The sequence below is a fragment of the Canis lupus genome, chromosome 29 (genome assembly GCF_003254725.2).
Source record: "Canis lupus dingo isolate Sandy chromosome 29, ASM325472v2, whole genome shotgun sequence".
NCBI lineage: Eukaryota > Metazoa > Chordata > Mammalia > Carnivora > Canidae > Canis > Canis lupus.
In genome coordinates, this window is record NC_064271.1 from 14,280,535 (window position 1) to 14,297,500 (window position 16,966).

Here is a 16,966-nt window from a genome sequence, read left to right on the forward strand (position 1 = left end):
CTGAGATTTGGGCTGGATGGATATACCTTACTAGGGGTTGGAAAAGGTCACCAGAGAAAGCATAAAGAATGTAAAAGAACAGAGTGCTAGGGGACACAGTCCTTGAGGGAAGACATAATTCATAGTTGAATGGAAGAAGAAGACTCCAAAGAGCAGACTGGGTGGCCTAGAAATAACTAAGGAGGAGAAACTTTCAAAAGGATGTATTATTAAGAGTGTTAGATAAACCCTAAAGGTCTCCTTAACTATTGTTTTATAGTAATCTGGCCTATAAGAAGATTTGACACTACTTCGGTATGTGGTTTCTTTTCTAATGAATTAAGACGAGATGAAGCTAATTATTTTCTGTGGCCCAAGAAAATCTTAGAGGTAGGTAGCACATGAAGCACATCATACTCTGTGCTTTTTTCCTTACTTCCTTTCCCCAAGGGCTACACTTTTTCATACAAATGCAATTTTGTCAAAATGAACAGCAAGAGTAGCTTGATGGGGGACAGAATCACAAAAAGAAAATGTATCTTAGGGGCTGAGGCTGCAGGAATGGGGATTTTTTTTTCTTTCATATACATGAGATGATTATGAACAAGTATGAATATGTGTATATGTGAACTTCAATGTCCTTTAGCATTTCCTGACAACTTCTCGATTTGCTTTCCATATAATTGCGTCTCCCCAAAACAGAATGATAACCCTGATATATCAAGCATGACTGCTTGCTCAGCTCTCTTCTTTTCTTCGTTTCTTCCCCTTTCAAATATTTACATGCAGTTGAAAGTCTGAATGTCTATTAAGCACATAATTAGTCTCAAGAGTTAACTTTAACAAAATACAAAATACATGTAGGAGAAAATACTAATTCTACTAGATTTGCACTGATATCTGTTTGTTACTCCCCTGCAAAAAATCCTGCCAGTGCAGATGTCATCCCAGATGACTTACCACTTAAAAATGACAGCTGGGCAGCAGTAGAATATTTCACATCTGTTTACAATGTATTTATATGTAATTAACACATTAAAAATAATTGATGAAAATAACAAATTGACAAAATATACTACATTATTCTTAAACTCTAAATCAAAAGATTTCAGCAGGTATAGGAAAATAATAGTATAATTGTGTGCTTCCACTCGGGAAAGGTTAATTAAGTTGGTCAAAGTCACATAGACAATGAGTAATGGGGTTATCATTAGAACTAACAGTCATGTCCTCAATAACTACTGTCACTTCTTGCACAGGCTCTTTGTGCTCACACCCCTAAGGTGAAAAACCCAGATAAAGGAAGGAATCCATGTGTAAAAGTATATGAACTACCTTCTTATCCAATTTCCAATGCAGACACATGTGTGTAATATCTGAAAACGGCAATAGAATTGAGGCATATATGCAGGGATGGGAAATATAACTTAAAATCTCCACAAACTACTTGAGTTCACCTCATTCCCGGAACGGCATTAAGGAAGAGAATTGGGAACACATGGAGAATGGAAAGCTGCAAACCTAAACATCTACAGAACGTGGAAAGAACTAGGTATATAACCATGAAAGATATTTTGGTTGATAATGGGTTCCAGTGACACGAAATGTGTTTGTGTGTGTGTGTGTATGTGTGTGTGTGTGCATGCTTGCACACATATTCAAGTGTACCTTAAAATGCAGGCTCAAATTAATATTTTACCTTTCTTTTCCAGTTAGAAACACAGATATCTTCTTGGTAGTGGGATGTAGGGAAATATCAGTATGACCACACAGACCTGAAGTCATTCCAAGGATCTCCAGTTAAGCCCCAGTAAGAATTGCCGTTTTTCTAATGAAGACATAAAAGTGATAGAAGAAAACTAGAATGATTCTTTTTTTTTTTTTTAAGATTTTATTTACTTATTCATGAGAGACAGAGAGAGAGAGAGAGAGGGGCAGAGACACAGGCAGAGGGAGAAGCAGGTTCCATGCAGGGAACCCGATGTGGGACTGGATCCCGGGTCTCCAGGGTCAGGCCCTGGAATTGTACTTTCTTACTAGCACAGCTGGATTTGACATTAGCAAGCTTGGACACCTTTGGAAAGTTTCATCCTCATAGGTGTCAGTCTCTCCGTCTGTAAAATAGGTTTAATAATAGTACATATTGTATTGTTGGAGAGGGGAATTCAATGAACGTTAAGTACACTACCATTACTCTTATGCCTGTTATTGTTACCATCCTTAACTCTCATGGAATATTATCATCAGACATTTCTGTCAAAACATAAAGGTTCAGGACAAATCAGAAAATATATGTTCTCAAATTACAAAGCTTAAAATATTACTATTTATGTTTCCCAAAGTGGAAATACAGGCATATTCTTTAATTACTTCTTTATTCCCAACCATATGCAAAGAAGTCACCAAATCTTATTGAATCTATCTTCGAATGATTTGTGAGTCTTACTACACTATTTGTCTTTACTCTGGATATTACATGATTCCCAGTCTTTAAAAATAAGCAAATAAACAACAAAAAATCTCACCCTTGACCTTCCAACTGTCAAACTATATTTCTGCTTCTCTTTATAGTAAATGTCCTCAAAATGTCATCTATAATCACAGACTCTGCTATCAACCTTCAAATTTGTCTTGAACAAATGACTCTCATGTTTGGTAGAATGATACATTCCACTAAAATAGTTCTTATTGAGGTCACCTTTCTGATGCTAAATCTAATGGCCCATTTTCAGTCTTAATCCTTCTCAACCCATCTGTAGCTTCATCACATTCCCTATTTCTCTGAACACTCTGCACTTGGCTATTAAGATACCATGCTCTCAAGACACTCCTCAATCTCTCCTGTATCATCACTACTAATCTCTCCAACTTCTGAACATTTGATTACTCCAGTTCTGTGACTTTGAACCTTCTTACTTCCCTACCTACACCACTACCTCGGTGACATTATCTAGTCTTCTGTTTTAAAATACGATCTATATGCTAGTGACTTCTAAATTTCCATTTTCTCACCTCTCACTTGCCACCAGCATTCTATATTCAATTGCTTGTTTAACATCTCCATTTGGGCATCTAGTAGGCATCTCAAACTCAGTATGTCTAAAGCAGAATTCCTGATGTGGCTGTAGACCTGTTCCTCCATAGTTTCCATCAAGCAAATTCCATTCTTCAAATGGAAATTCTAATTTCTCAGATGCAAAACCTTGCAGCTACCCTTAATTCCTTTGTTGCTTTCACATCCAAATCAAATCCATTAGTATAGTATGTCTGTTTTATATCCAGTCATATCAGACTAGATCCAGAATCTGACCACCTGGTCAAAGCCACTACCATCTATCACTGGGATTGCATTGAACTATTCATTATTTCCTTGCTTCTACATTCTAGTCTATATTATGCATCCAGGAAAGTTTTAGGTCATCTGATAAAATATTTCCATGGCTTCCCTTCCCACTCTGACCAAAAACCAAAGTCCTTACAATGAGCCAAACACAGTCTGCCTCTCCACTACCACCCTCTTACATCACTCACTTTTCCCTAGCCACAATAATCTATTTGATTTTCTTCAGAATTCCGAGGCATGCATCTATCTCATGGCTTTTGCCTTTTATGTTTCCTTTATTTGGCATGTTCACTCCAAACACCTCTATAAATTATTTTAGGTCTCTGCTAAAAAGTCACCTTATCAACAAGCTTCCCCTGTCTCTTCTTACAAAATAATGAACCACTACCTTAACCCAGCACTGATTTTCCATATAATCCTTATCCTGCTTTATTATTTTCCCATCACTGTCTGACATATTATACATTTCCTTATTTATTTTCATTTCTTTATGTTATTTTCCCTCAACTAGAATGTAAGCTCCTGGAGGGCAAGGAATGTGTTTTAGTCACTGCTAGATTTCTAGTGCCTAGGAGAGTACTAGGAATAAAGCCTTGGATAAATATTTGTTGAATGAAGAGAGAGTTTTTTAAATGCACGGAATTAATAGTATCACTGCTCTATTTCAAGCCCTCATCTCCCCTCTTAGGAGAGTGCCCTAACTCCCATGAGACATTCCTCCATCCTTAGTTCACTTTTTGTACTGCCAGAGTTACCCTCCTAAGGGTAAATCTTGGTGTCTTGTTCCCATATTCAGCCTTTTACAGCCTTACAACATCTATAGAATATAATTCAAATTCCTTCATCAGGCAAGGGCCAGGATCTATCTGGTCCACATTTTCATATATTTCAGCCACATCAAATTGTTCTGTGAATTCCTCTAGTAAACTATTTAACTATAAATTATCTAGTCATCACCAAACTCACATTTTCTAGGATATGATAGATATTTAATAAATGTTATTGAAAAATGAACAAATGAATTAATGAAGTCATTTTATTTGACATATGATCATTACTACCCTGTGTAGAATGACTCTTCCCTACTTCTCTACTTGGAAATTCTTCCAAATTCTTTAAGATCCAGATCATACATCAGCTCCTATCTATAGGCAACCTGCTTGGATTCCCCCAAGCAGATGTGATCACTCTAACCTTTAGGCTCTTCGTTAATATTTTTTATATAGCCTTCTTGAATATTAGCTTCATGAGAGCAAGGTCTTTATCACTTCTCTATCTTCAAGGCCTAAGCCAGTACCTGACACATAGCAGGTGCTCAATAAATTTCAGTTCAACAAGTAATTTTCACCATCTGCTTTATAATTTTTTTGCTAAAAAATATTTTGCCTCTGTTATACCATGAACCAGAGGGTAGGGACTCTGACTTATTTCACTGAAACAGAATGCTTCTCACAAGTACACATTCTATAAATACTGCCTGAATAAATGGGATTTTTATAATAAAATTTCATTTCATTCATACATTAAAGTGCCATATTATTCTACACACAACTTGCTGTCAAATGTGCTTTCTCCCCCCCTTCCAAGTTACTAATTAAAATACTTGAAAATGAGTCGTGGGTCTTCAGGGATCGTCAGTATTTCTTCCACTGACACCTCAAATAGCTTAGTCTCCCATGGCACTTAGTCAATGGCAATTTCACACATGCCACATGCATGGGTTTTACCTCCTATCAGATTCACAAACCAATCTGATCATACTCCAAATACACTTAACCTAATCTTCTTGCTATGCTGCCTTTTCTACTCTGGCTTAACTGCCAGGAGATATGAAGAAAAGTAAATGAAATTGAGAGTGGGGGAGACCCAGGAACTGGCTTCTATCCTGCAATCCCCACATTTTTCATCTATGTATTCCAAGCTGGGCTAAAAAAAAGCAAGCAAGCAAACACACAGCAACAAAACTAGTCACATGATTGCTGACACCTATGATCAGTCCTCCCTGTCTCCATTGATCTCCTATGATTGAGGAGAAGAGAAGGCAGCAATCTTCTGGACTATCATGAGTAAAATAGAATCCAGGAGCCTAGCTAGGAATATAAAATGCAAAGGATATGTGAATCAAAAACTGGAACAGGACAAGGGAAGAAAGAGCCAATACTTGATGAGTCCTCATTTTTTTTCTATAAACAATAGTCTTTGAAATTGAGATCTATAATCGTGCTAGAAAGCCTTTAATTTAAAGTAGACTAGTGAAGAATAAAAAGAAAAAAAACTCTGGTGATAATTAAAGGATTCAGGCATATCAAGAGAATCCTTCTACAATACTCACATTTTCTGAAATAAATCTGTATTCACAGTTGCTCCGAAGTATTTCAGCATTTAATTTCATTTTAAATTACTGAACAAAGAATTTTTGGCCAGTAGAAACCTAGCCACATAGCCGCAGCAAAATAATAGTTAAATATGAAAGTGAAAAACACATGCAGGACACAATCATCTTCTTAACCTTTCTTTCTGGCAGAGGTAGCACCTAGGATGGAGCCTAAAAGTCCAGATACTCACTTTTTCTATTTCCCCTGTAGTTAGGGCCTGGCTATGTGGCCCATTCTGGCCCAAAGGACCTGCAAGGGAGGTCTGCTGAGTGAGGGGGGTGTGGATAGAGTGCAGAGTTCCGAGAGAAATTTAGCTCCATATTTGACATGGCTGTGAAGATGTGATATAAATTTGAATCAGTAGCAACATCACTGTCACACTAAGGATGGTGGACCTGAAGGATGGTGAGAGACTTAGTCCTTTCTGTTTAGTGAGCCACAGAGCCACTCCACCACTTGCTTCTTTTTTTTTTTTATTTTTTTATTTTTTTAATTTTTTTTTAAAATTTTTATTTATTTATGATAGTCACAGAGAGAGAGAGAGGCGCAGAGACACAGGCAGAGGGAGAAGCAGGCTCCATGCACCGGGAGCCCGACGTGGGACTCGATCTCAGGTCTCCAGGATTGCGCCCTGGGCCAAAGGCAGGCGCCAAACTGCTGGGCCACCCAGGGATCCCCCCACCACTTGCTTCTTATTATACAGAGTAATACATCCTTCCTGCTTAAGTCCCTTGAAGTTCAGATATTTTCTTACGCTAGGTAGCCAAGGTAGCCTACCTACTAATTAATCAAAATATGCAGGCAGGCCAGTTATCAAAATGTCAAATTCTAACAAGCAATAACATCTTATTTGCTGTTACTGTATTTTTGTCTCAAGATAAGCAGTGATTTCTACTTATCTTGGATTAAATATTTAATGTAGTTAAAGTGGTTATAGACACAAAACTAAGTGGTAGTGTGATAAATAAGTTTATCATGGCTCCTTTTATGACATAGTTATTAGAATAGATTAGGATTTCCCAAAGTATTTCTTGGAAGATTAACTCCTAAAGATGCTCCTAAAGAAAGCTGGCTTCATGGTCATGCATGTTTAGGAAATGTTTCTTATTATACCTGTTATAAAGTTTCCAGTACATAATAACATGAAAGATATTGAGAAGCTCAACAGTTAAAAACAAACAGTGGCGCCTGGGTGGCTCAGTTGTTGAGCATCTGCCTTCAGCTCAGGGCATAGTTCTGTGGTACCAGGATCAAGTCCCACATCAGGCTCTCCCTTCAGGGGCCTGCTTCTCCCTCTGCCTATGTCTCTGCTTCTCTCTTTCTGTGTCTCTCATGAACAAATAAATAAAATCTTTAAAAAAAAACAAACAAATCAATTTTATTTGCATGATAATTTCTCCAAATTTTTCAGATCCCCAAATCCTGGCTAATAGCATTTACCTATTTCCAATATTCTACAATTAGAGACACTCACTAGTTGTGTTTGCTAGTTGTACTATTGCTGCAGGACACAAGGTCCATGCAACACACCACTGATCTACTGAAAGGTTTTTGAGGGCAGATTTTGAACAAGTGGATGCCCCATAATGTTTACTACCAACACACAAACATATGTACACTTTTCTCCCAGATATTGGCCTCCTAAATCTTTTGTTATATCTGGATATAAGAATATAGGAAGTCACAGATGGATCAGGTTCCCCTGATGAATAGACTACTTTGGAAAGGTCATTCTCACACTTGTAATCATCTAGGTTCTGTCCCTAACACAATAATTTGTAAATTGTGCCCATCATCTTTTTTTTTTAGCTCTGCATTCTAGTTCTAGAATATGAGATTTAGTTTTGCTCATCAGCTATCAAATTGGGGGTAGTCTCTCCAGCTCTCTGGATCTCAGTTTTTCTATCTCTATAAAACCAAACTTTGATGTTCAACATTCATTATCCGGCATTGTCAAATTTTTCAGTTTGTGGCTACTTCATTCAGCTGATTAATTTGCACTTCCAATGATGCCAAGTTTGAGAATTAAGTTCAGTTTATCAGCTGGCAAAAAAGTTAAAGACATTTTAAGGATAAACTTTTTCTGTCCTTTTATAAGACAAATTCTAACAAATTTCTTAGTAATGACATGCTAAATGGGTGCTTGAAAAATACTGAAACAGAATGTAAATACTTCCAAATGTGGTTTTCTTTAGAAGTAAATAGATTAATGGATACAGAATTTCAGTTTGGGAAGATAATGAAGTCCTAGAGATGGATGGTGGGGATGGGTGCACAGCAATGTGAATGTACTTAATGCCATTGAACTATACACTTAAAAATGGCTAAAATGATAAATTTATATTATGTAAACTTTACCAAAATTTAATAAAGTGAGTGGAACATTATGAAAATTATGTTTTTGTCCCCCCAATCTCTTAACATATGAGAAAATGACATAAAATAATTTTCTAAATTCAAAATTTTAGTGTAATTCCTTTAACTAAAAAAAAATGGATCCACACAATAATTCATTCAACAAATATTCACTAAGTACATTAATGAAATGAGGGAGATGCTACCTCAGCACAGAAATAAAATGTGTTTCATTTGTTCCTAACTTGGATTGTTTTACATGAAGACTTTAAAATATCTGATAAGATATCAAATAGTGTCTTCATTAGGAATATAGAATAGAGTAGTATAATCAACTACACAGACTATAAAGTTAAAAAGGTTTGGGACCCAATATTAATTGTGCAACCTTGACCATGTTATATAACCAAAAACCAGTGGACACGATGAAATCTTCCATGAATGATCTTATAAGATTATATGAGACACCCAAGGAAAAGCACAACATATAGTGTGTGTTTGATACTTGGCAAACATTTAATAAATATTATTTGTATTATTACTACATTACTGTCTAAATTTTTAGAAAATTTTATTGTGGTAAAAACACAATATATCTACCGTCTTAACAGATTTTTTTTTAGTGTGTAATACAATATCGTTAACTATAGGCACATGTGCATATCTCCAGAACTTATCCAACTTACATTATTGAAACTTTATACCCACTAATTGGCAACTGTTTTATTTCCCTTTTCTCCTTGTGCCTGAAAACCACCACTTGACTATTTCAGACACGTGATATAAGTTGAATTGTACAGTATTTTTCCTTCTGTAACTAACTTATTTCATTTAGTATAATGTCCTCAAGGTTCATCCATATTGTCACAGATTATAGGATTTCTTTTTTAAAGACTGAATAATTATATATCTATATCTAGCTCACATTCATCCACTGATGGATATTTAGGTTGTTTCCAAATCTTGGCTATTGTGAATAGTGCTATAATGAATATGGGAGAGCTAATATCTCTTAGAGATCCTGATTTTGATTATTTTGGATAAATACTCAGAAGTGGGTTTGCTGGATCATACAGTAATTCTGGTTTTAACTTCCTGAGGAATCTCCATATTGCTTTCTATAGCAGCCACAATACTTGCAATCCCATCAATTTCTTTACATTCTTGCCAATGCTTGTCATGTTTTTCCTTCCAATAGTAACCATCCTAATAGGTCTGAGGTGATATCTCTTTGTAGTTTTGATTTGCATTTTTCTGATGATGAGTGATTTTGGCATCCTTTCATACACTCATTCACCATTTGTATATCTTCTTTGGAGATATGTCTATTCAAGTGCTTTTTAAAACTGTTATTTTTTAATTGATGTATTGGGTTTTGGTTTTGGCTTTGGTTTTGCTATTGAATTATAGGAGTTCTTTATATATTTTGGAAATTTATCCCTTATCTGACACATGGTTTGCAAATATTTTCTCCCATTCCATAGGTTGCTTTTTCATTCTGCTGATATTTCCTTTGCTGTACAGAAACTTTTTAGCTTGAAGTAGTTCTTCTTCTCTACTTTGCTTTTGTTGCTTGTGGCTTTGGTGTTACACCCATGAATTCACTTCCAGGACCAATGTCATGAGGATTTTCTTTTATGTTTTCTACTAGGAATTTTAGTTTTGATTCTTACAGTTAAGTCTTTTATCCATTTTGAGCCTATTTTTGTGTATAATGTCACAAAGACCCCAAATAGCCAAAATGATCTTGAGAAGGATCAAAACTGGATGCATTGATAGTTCTTGATTTCAAACTATGTTACAAAACTACAGTAATCGAAACAGTGTGACATTAACATAAAGACACACATCCAGACCAATGGAACAGAATAGAGAGCCCAGAATAAATCTTTCTGTGTTTGGTCAAATCATCTTTGATAAGGGTACCAAGACCATACAATGAGGAAAGGACAGTATCTTCAACAAATGATGTTGGGAAAACTGAATATCTACATACAAAATAAAATTAGATCATTATCTCTTACCATACACAGAGAAAATCAACTCAAAATGGATTAAAGACTTAAACATTAGACATGAAAATGTAAAACTCCTAGAAGAATTAATTGCTTTTTAAAAAAAAAATTTAATTTATTTATTCATGAGAGAGAGAGACAGACAGACAGACAGACAGACACAGGCAGAGGGAGAAGCAGGCTCCATTCCATGCATGGAGCCTGATGTGGGCTAAAGGCAGAGCTAAACTGCTGAGCCACCTGGGCTGCCCAATTAATTGCTTTAAAAACAATCTATACAGGCCACTGAATGGGCCAGTAGTTGGTTGAGGAAAGGGGCTATATTTATTATTTTTGTCCTTCACAAATCTTAGAAAAATGCCAATAGCATCATCGGAATTCATATAAAATTAATTGCTAAAGAATTCACAAAAAATTGATCTGGGTTGAAACTTAACCACCAGACTACAGTGAAGTAACATCTAGTGAGAATCCTGTAATTCATGCATCTAGTTACATGAAAATTATGGTGATGGTGGTGTTTACTTCTTTTTATATTTAATATACATACTGTCTAGTTCATATCTACAAATATTATATAAATCTGATATTTGTATCTCATGGTAATTTTCAAAAGAAAATCCCTCAAAACTTCAATTCCAGAGGTGCCTGGGTGGTAAGTTGATTTAGCAGTTTAGTCTTGGTTTCAGCTCAGGTCATGATCTCAGCTCCTGGGATGGAGCTTCATGTCAGGCTCCACACTCAGTAGGGCATCTGCTTGAGAATTCTCTCTCTCTCTCTTTAGCCCCTCCCCCTTGCTCTCTCTCTTTCTCTTTCTTTCTCTAAAATAAATCTTAAAAAAAAAAAAAACCTACTTCAGTTCCAGAGGTTTGTGTTTTTATTCTTTAAGATTTTATTTATTTATTCATGAGAGACGCAGAGAGAAAGGCAGAGACAGAGGCAGAGGGAAAAGCAGGCTCCATGCAGGAAGCCCAATATGGGACTCAATCCCAGGATCGCGGGACTACACCCTGAGCCAAAGGCAGATGCTCAACCACTGAGCCACCCAGGGGTCCCATTTCTGAAGGTTTTAATAATGATAATATCAGTCATCACTTTCACATTACATGTGAATGTAATTCTTTTTCAAATGCCCAAGAAAAAAATTTTACATTGACCTTATAAAAAAGTCATCACTGGCCAAGCCAGCCATTTAAAAGTCACCAGCTATTTTTCAGAGTACCCAGGATATCTTTAATTAATGTGTTACAATAGTAAACACCAATTAAGAAACAGCTAAAGTGTGGTTTGGAAGTTTTTTCCTGTCTTTGAGAAACTTCAGGATTCCTATAAGATATCATGATTCTTTCAACATCCGCCTCATCACCCTCTCTCCTTGGCTTACACTGCAACATGAAAATTTATAAAAATGCCCTGGCTTCACTGACAAATATTTAAGACAACAGGAGAATAAGACTATTCAAATTGAGTAGAATAAAAATTGTTAACAAGACTGAGATCCTCAATTACAGGTATAATAAAACAGGTAGCAGCCCTGGCCCTCTCCTGAACTTTTGCCCCCACCCACCACTGGAAATATGTTTTCTGGTTAATTTGTCAGTATTGTCCTCAAACAAAGAGCTCCTTTTTATTGACAGGTGCAGACAAAGCTTGCAAAAGCTACACAAAAAGGACTCAATAAAAAAAGAGAGATGGCCTTGCTGAGAAGGTAGTTCTTTCTGATTTTCTGTAATAGACTTCACTTTGCTATGAAATTAAATTTATAGTATATCTGCTAGACACGGGGACTCCAGCAAAGCTTCGCTATTCCCTGACTTGACATTAAAGCAGGCATTTTCATGGGGAGGCCATTTCAAGCCAAATAACTGGTTATGTGAACCGTTTACAGAAAGCCTTTATTTAAAAAGAAAATAGATAGGCACTGTCATTTCCAGAAACTGTTAGTATACAGGCACACATTCAAATTTTGTTTTCCTTTGAGAATACGCTAAAAAGACAGATGTAACATTAGACAATGGGAAGCTTTCTGGCCTACTACAACACCTCTATGTTTATTATTCTGACTCATAATCTAGCATTTATCAGGTGGCAGGCTGCAAATGGAACAGCAAAATCCTATTTCAATAGTGGGTGATCCCATCATAATAAAAATCTAGCCTGTGATTTCAGCTCTGGAGTGGGTTTTGCATCAGGTGGTGTGGAGTGCTGAACATAATCCATGAAGGGATCTACATCAAGAAAGTACTCACTCCTGAGCCTGGGAAAAACTATCCAACCTACATATATAGTCCTGCGGTAAAATGAGCTGATATTGACATACTGTGTTTTGGGCTTGTACAGTGGCTTCAAATTCCATTAACATAACCAATTTCCATTAATGCAACCAATTTCCAAGTTAAAGAAGAATTAAAAAGTCAAACAAATCAGGAAAAAACTTTCAGGGGTCAAGCTGGGGAAAGGTGGGGGGGGACACTTATCACATACTTGAAATCATGTAATTATCAGATAAAACTTTAGGTCTTCTTTAAAAATCTGAAGTGACAATGTCAGAAGATTAAATCATGCTACAAAATATAAGAAGAATGGGGAAAAGTAGCTTATTAAGGATCATTAATTAAAGTATTCAAAAAGTAGTCAATTCTCTACCTGGTATAGCTCCTTGAGATGATGTGGTTCAACTTCTCATTGATAAAGGGCAAGGCTAAGGCTCAAATGAGTGAGCTCTCCAATAACAAACCTATAGCACGAATCCTCAATTCAATCATCTTTCAACCAGGATATACAGCTTCCAAAACAGAAACAAATCTGGCAATAATAATACTTAGACTCAAACTTTCTAAGGATCTGGAACTTTAATCAAGTTAATTCTTGATATTGTTTCTTAAATAAGTATATTTTGTTTTGAGGCTTAACATCACCCAAGCACCACACTCTAAACACTGATTCACCTCTATATCATGTGATATACAAGAAAACTAAAACAACAGCTAGAACATAGCCAGTTTAACAGCATTAAAGCAATGATTAACATAATTCCTCTAGGCAAGAATTAGGTGAAGAAAAGACTAACAAAAGCCAGCTAAGGCATTGTCTTTGTAGGATTAACCAAGGTGGGTTCCTCACAACAGGAAGAAACTCATTAAGGATCCGCGTTGTTCAGCCTAGAAACTGGGACTGGTAGCATAACTGCATTTGGTGGGAAAAAGGCCAACTCAACTGGCATGCAAGCATAATGGATGGACCTGCTCTTCTGAGAAGAAGCTTTGGGCCAAACTTTGACAGAGACACATGGAATATGGGAGCTAGAAGTTATCTTCATGTGGCTTGGGTTTATTACCTCATTTTACATGTGAGAAAAGAGTTTGCATGGTTTCATTGAGTTCATAGGCCTAAACACTATTTAAATAAAGAACACAGAAACCGATCGAAAGGAAAATTGTGATAAATATTTGATGTGGAAAGACTATTTCTCTCTGAATAGCTGATCTGAGTTCATGTTCTGTGAGTTCTGAGCTTTGTGTATTTGAATCTCTATTCCTTTTTCTGTAAAATGGGGATAAGATGTTTTCATAAATTTTAAGGATTAAATGATAGATTACATTTGAAAGTATTTTGAAACCATAAATTGATGCACAAACACACGAACTTTATTGCCTAATCCCTTCTGGGAGAATCCATTTTTAAAGTAATATATAATGCTATTTATGGCAAAGATGACAGGGCATAATGAAGGACATAAAACATAAAGCATGTTGATAGCTTTGGAAATACTGTCATTTGGTGTGGCTGCATGAATATCTAGCAAGAAGAATCTACTGCAGAAATGTACAAATATTTATAGGTACACAGCCTCTCTTGAGTGTTTGATAAACCCTCTGGATGACATTCCCAGGAAAATGCACATAATATACACATAAACACAAGACTTTATATAAAATTCCAAGTACTGACCCCACAAAAATCAAGTTAAATACATTGTACAAAACAAAACTCTATGAAAAGAGAATCATCTGCACAATTTGGAACTCCTTTCTTTTCTTTCTTTTTCTTTTTCTTTTTCTTTTTGTTTATAAGGCACTGCACACCATAAACCAAACAGCATTCTAAAAGTCACGTTGAATTCAGGTCCCAAATATTAATTCACCTCCATCTATTTAAAATGAAAGGAATAATGGAATGTATATGATGATTCCAGATCAATTTAACATGGAAAACAAAATTAATAAAACAGACAATATAAATCCCTGTAAACTTCTGAACTAGAAATAATAGATCAAAGAATAAAGAGAAGTAATTGTAATTAAAAGAAATCAATGTAACTAGAAGCATTTTGAAAATTCTAAAACACTGAGCATGTGTGATGCATTAATTAATTTTAATACAAGTTAAAACTTGGAAATGTCTTCTATTGAATACACAAACATCATTACTGACTTAATTCTGAGACCCAATGAATCACGTTACTGTTTACAAATTACATTTATACATTCAAATATGTATTCTGATTTGTGCATGGATAATTCATGATTGACTGAACCTTTACTACTTATTTCTATCCAAAACCACCTTGTAGCCGAGTCCTAATTATTGCCATACTTACTGTAACTGAATGCTTCAGAACAGTCACCTCACATAAGAAGGCAATTTGTAAGATCTCTTCAACCTTTACTTGAAGAGTCTTTTATTATGATGATAAAGGGCCTGAAAACCACATCATATGATGAACAGCTCAAAGAACTCTACTCACATAATGCTATTGTGAATCCCTCTATTAGCACTTCTTCCTCTACTCTAATTATTTGTTTATATGTCTGTCTCCCCATCTAGACTGTGAGATTTTCCAGAAAAGGGGCTGTGTTTTATTCATTTTTGTATCCATATGTCTGAACATACAACCTAATATATGTTGGCACTCAATAAATCTTATAACAGAAGGAAGAAATTTAGTCAAATAGTAGATTAGTTACAAGGAGGCAGATTTGACTCAACATGGAGCAGAAAACTAAAATTTTGTTGTGTCATAAGAGTAGAAGTTGAGCAAATCCTGTCTTTGATCAGTAGCTACATAACAAAGAAGGTATAGATAGGAAGTCCTAGTTTAGGTACAGGGTTATGTGAGAAAACTACTGGAATGGACAACACTAAAGCTTTGTCATTTTTGCAAACACTGTTTGTTGACAGTGTATTGCATTTCCCTCCCTGCCATTCATGCTGAAATTTTCTAAATGTGTTTTTTTACCCATTATTCTTTACATCTTCCCAAATTGTTTATTCTTCCACAAAAGAAAAAAGATAGAAGGAAGGGCAAAACATTCCAGAACTACCTAAAGATAAAATTGTAGCAATAGAGTATATATCAGACTATGAAAAATGAACAACTGTTAAATATATAATTGTGAAAAAAAATTGTTGCCCTCAATGTCTGAATTTGATTTCTTGATGATATGAGCAACTTAAATGAGCTTAATAACAATTTAAAAACCTCAACAGATAGAAATCTATAGTTTGCAAGCTTGACTTTTTTAGGAGAATTGTCTTCTAAAAAGGATTTTCTAAACTGTGTCCTTCATCATACTCAGCAAAGAATTAGAAGCTTTGAGAAGTTTAGATAAATGAAACATTACATCACTGGGGTAGTGCATAAAACACTGAACTAGAAGCTGAAAGACATGCTTTCCAATAAAAAAATATCTTGTCCACTTGGATTCTAAAGTAGACATACTCTAAACTTAGAGAGATCTTTCCACTTCAATTCTTGGTATATGAATAGAGAAATAGAGCAATTTAAGTCTAGAGCAGGGTGAAAAAACGATGGCCTAAATAAAAGCATATATTTTAAAACGAAGTTGGAGGGCAAAATAAATACCTTGTTTCAAAAAGCAGATTCCAAAAGCTCCAAACAAAAGGATGTGTACAACATGTTTTTGACTCACTACGGTGGGAAGAGTAATGGCTAAGGGATTATCACATGAAGAACTAGAATAAGAGCAGTGAAGCAGAAGCGTCCTGCAGATGTGTGGGTCAGTTCCAAGAGGTAAATTTTTAAAAGATTTTATTTATTCATTTGAGAGAGAGAGAGAAAGCATGAGAGAGAGAATAAGAGAGAGAGCATGAGCTCAGGGAGGGAGAGAAGGAGGGGGAGAAGCAAACTCCCCACTGAGCAGAGAGCCTGGTGCAGGGCTCAATCCCAGGACCTTGAAATTATGACCTGAGTGGAAGGTAGATGCTTAACCAACTGAGCCACCCAGGAGTCACCCAAGAGGTGAATTAAAAATTCACCTGGATAAAATTTTTTATCCAGATTGACACAGTCTGAGTCAGATCTAGAAGCCTGGAGGTAAGCTAGCTTTACATAAGGACACACTTGTAAATAATGCTCTCTATCTTGTTTCCTACAGCAAGCTAGAAAGATGTTGAGCACAGGCTGTTTCAAGCCTATCAGTGAATTCTACTCTTCACCAAAAGGGAAGGGAAGATGCCATGGTCAACTCAAATGTTGATATATGCTATAGGCTCCACACTTGGGCAGGGAAGAGTAGAGTGTCTCCTTTCCTGTTGATTTTGGACTCTGGAGGTAGCTGGTGAGGTGTAAATTGGTACTAAAAAGGATCTCAGATTCACAATCAGTCAGAGATAATATTCAAAATACTCAACGGCTATAACAGCACAAGCATGTACCAATTAGAACAGACACTCCAAAATCGGGATACCACCTATGAAAAACAATACCAGGGTACAGTGCATACCTCTTGAATATCAGTCCTATAATCAATTCCTGAACACAGCTCTTAGGATGAAAAGGGCCTCCCTTACTTTGACTCAGTCTCTCACCATCAAAAAGCTTATCATAACCTGGATTTATTTTATATTTCCAGAGTCCCCCTGAAGTTTATTTTATC

The 16,966-nt window shown here is 35.9% G+C and overlaps 1 long non-coding RNA gene across 5 annotated transcripts in view; it reads left to right on the top strand.

The window, feature by feature from the left end:
* Positions 1–257: 257 nt before the first annotated feature.
* LOC112678520 (uncharacterized) overlaps positions 258–16,966 on the top strand; it is a 53,439-nt gene continuing 36,730 nt past the window's right edge. The window contains exons 1-3 of one of the 5 annotated variants that reach the window (XR_004810419.2): positions 258–369; positions 1,239–1,531; positions 1,692–1,789. This is a non-coding gene — a long non-coding RNA (uncharacterized LOC112678520). Of the gene's footprint in view, positions 370–1,238; positions 1,532–1,691; positions 1,790–11,704; positions 11,776–16,966 lie in introns of all 5 variants that reach the window. The other 4 variants (XR_003147627.3, XR_003147628.3, XR_003147629.3 and 1 more) reach the window with 4 other exon arrangements.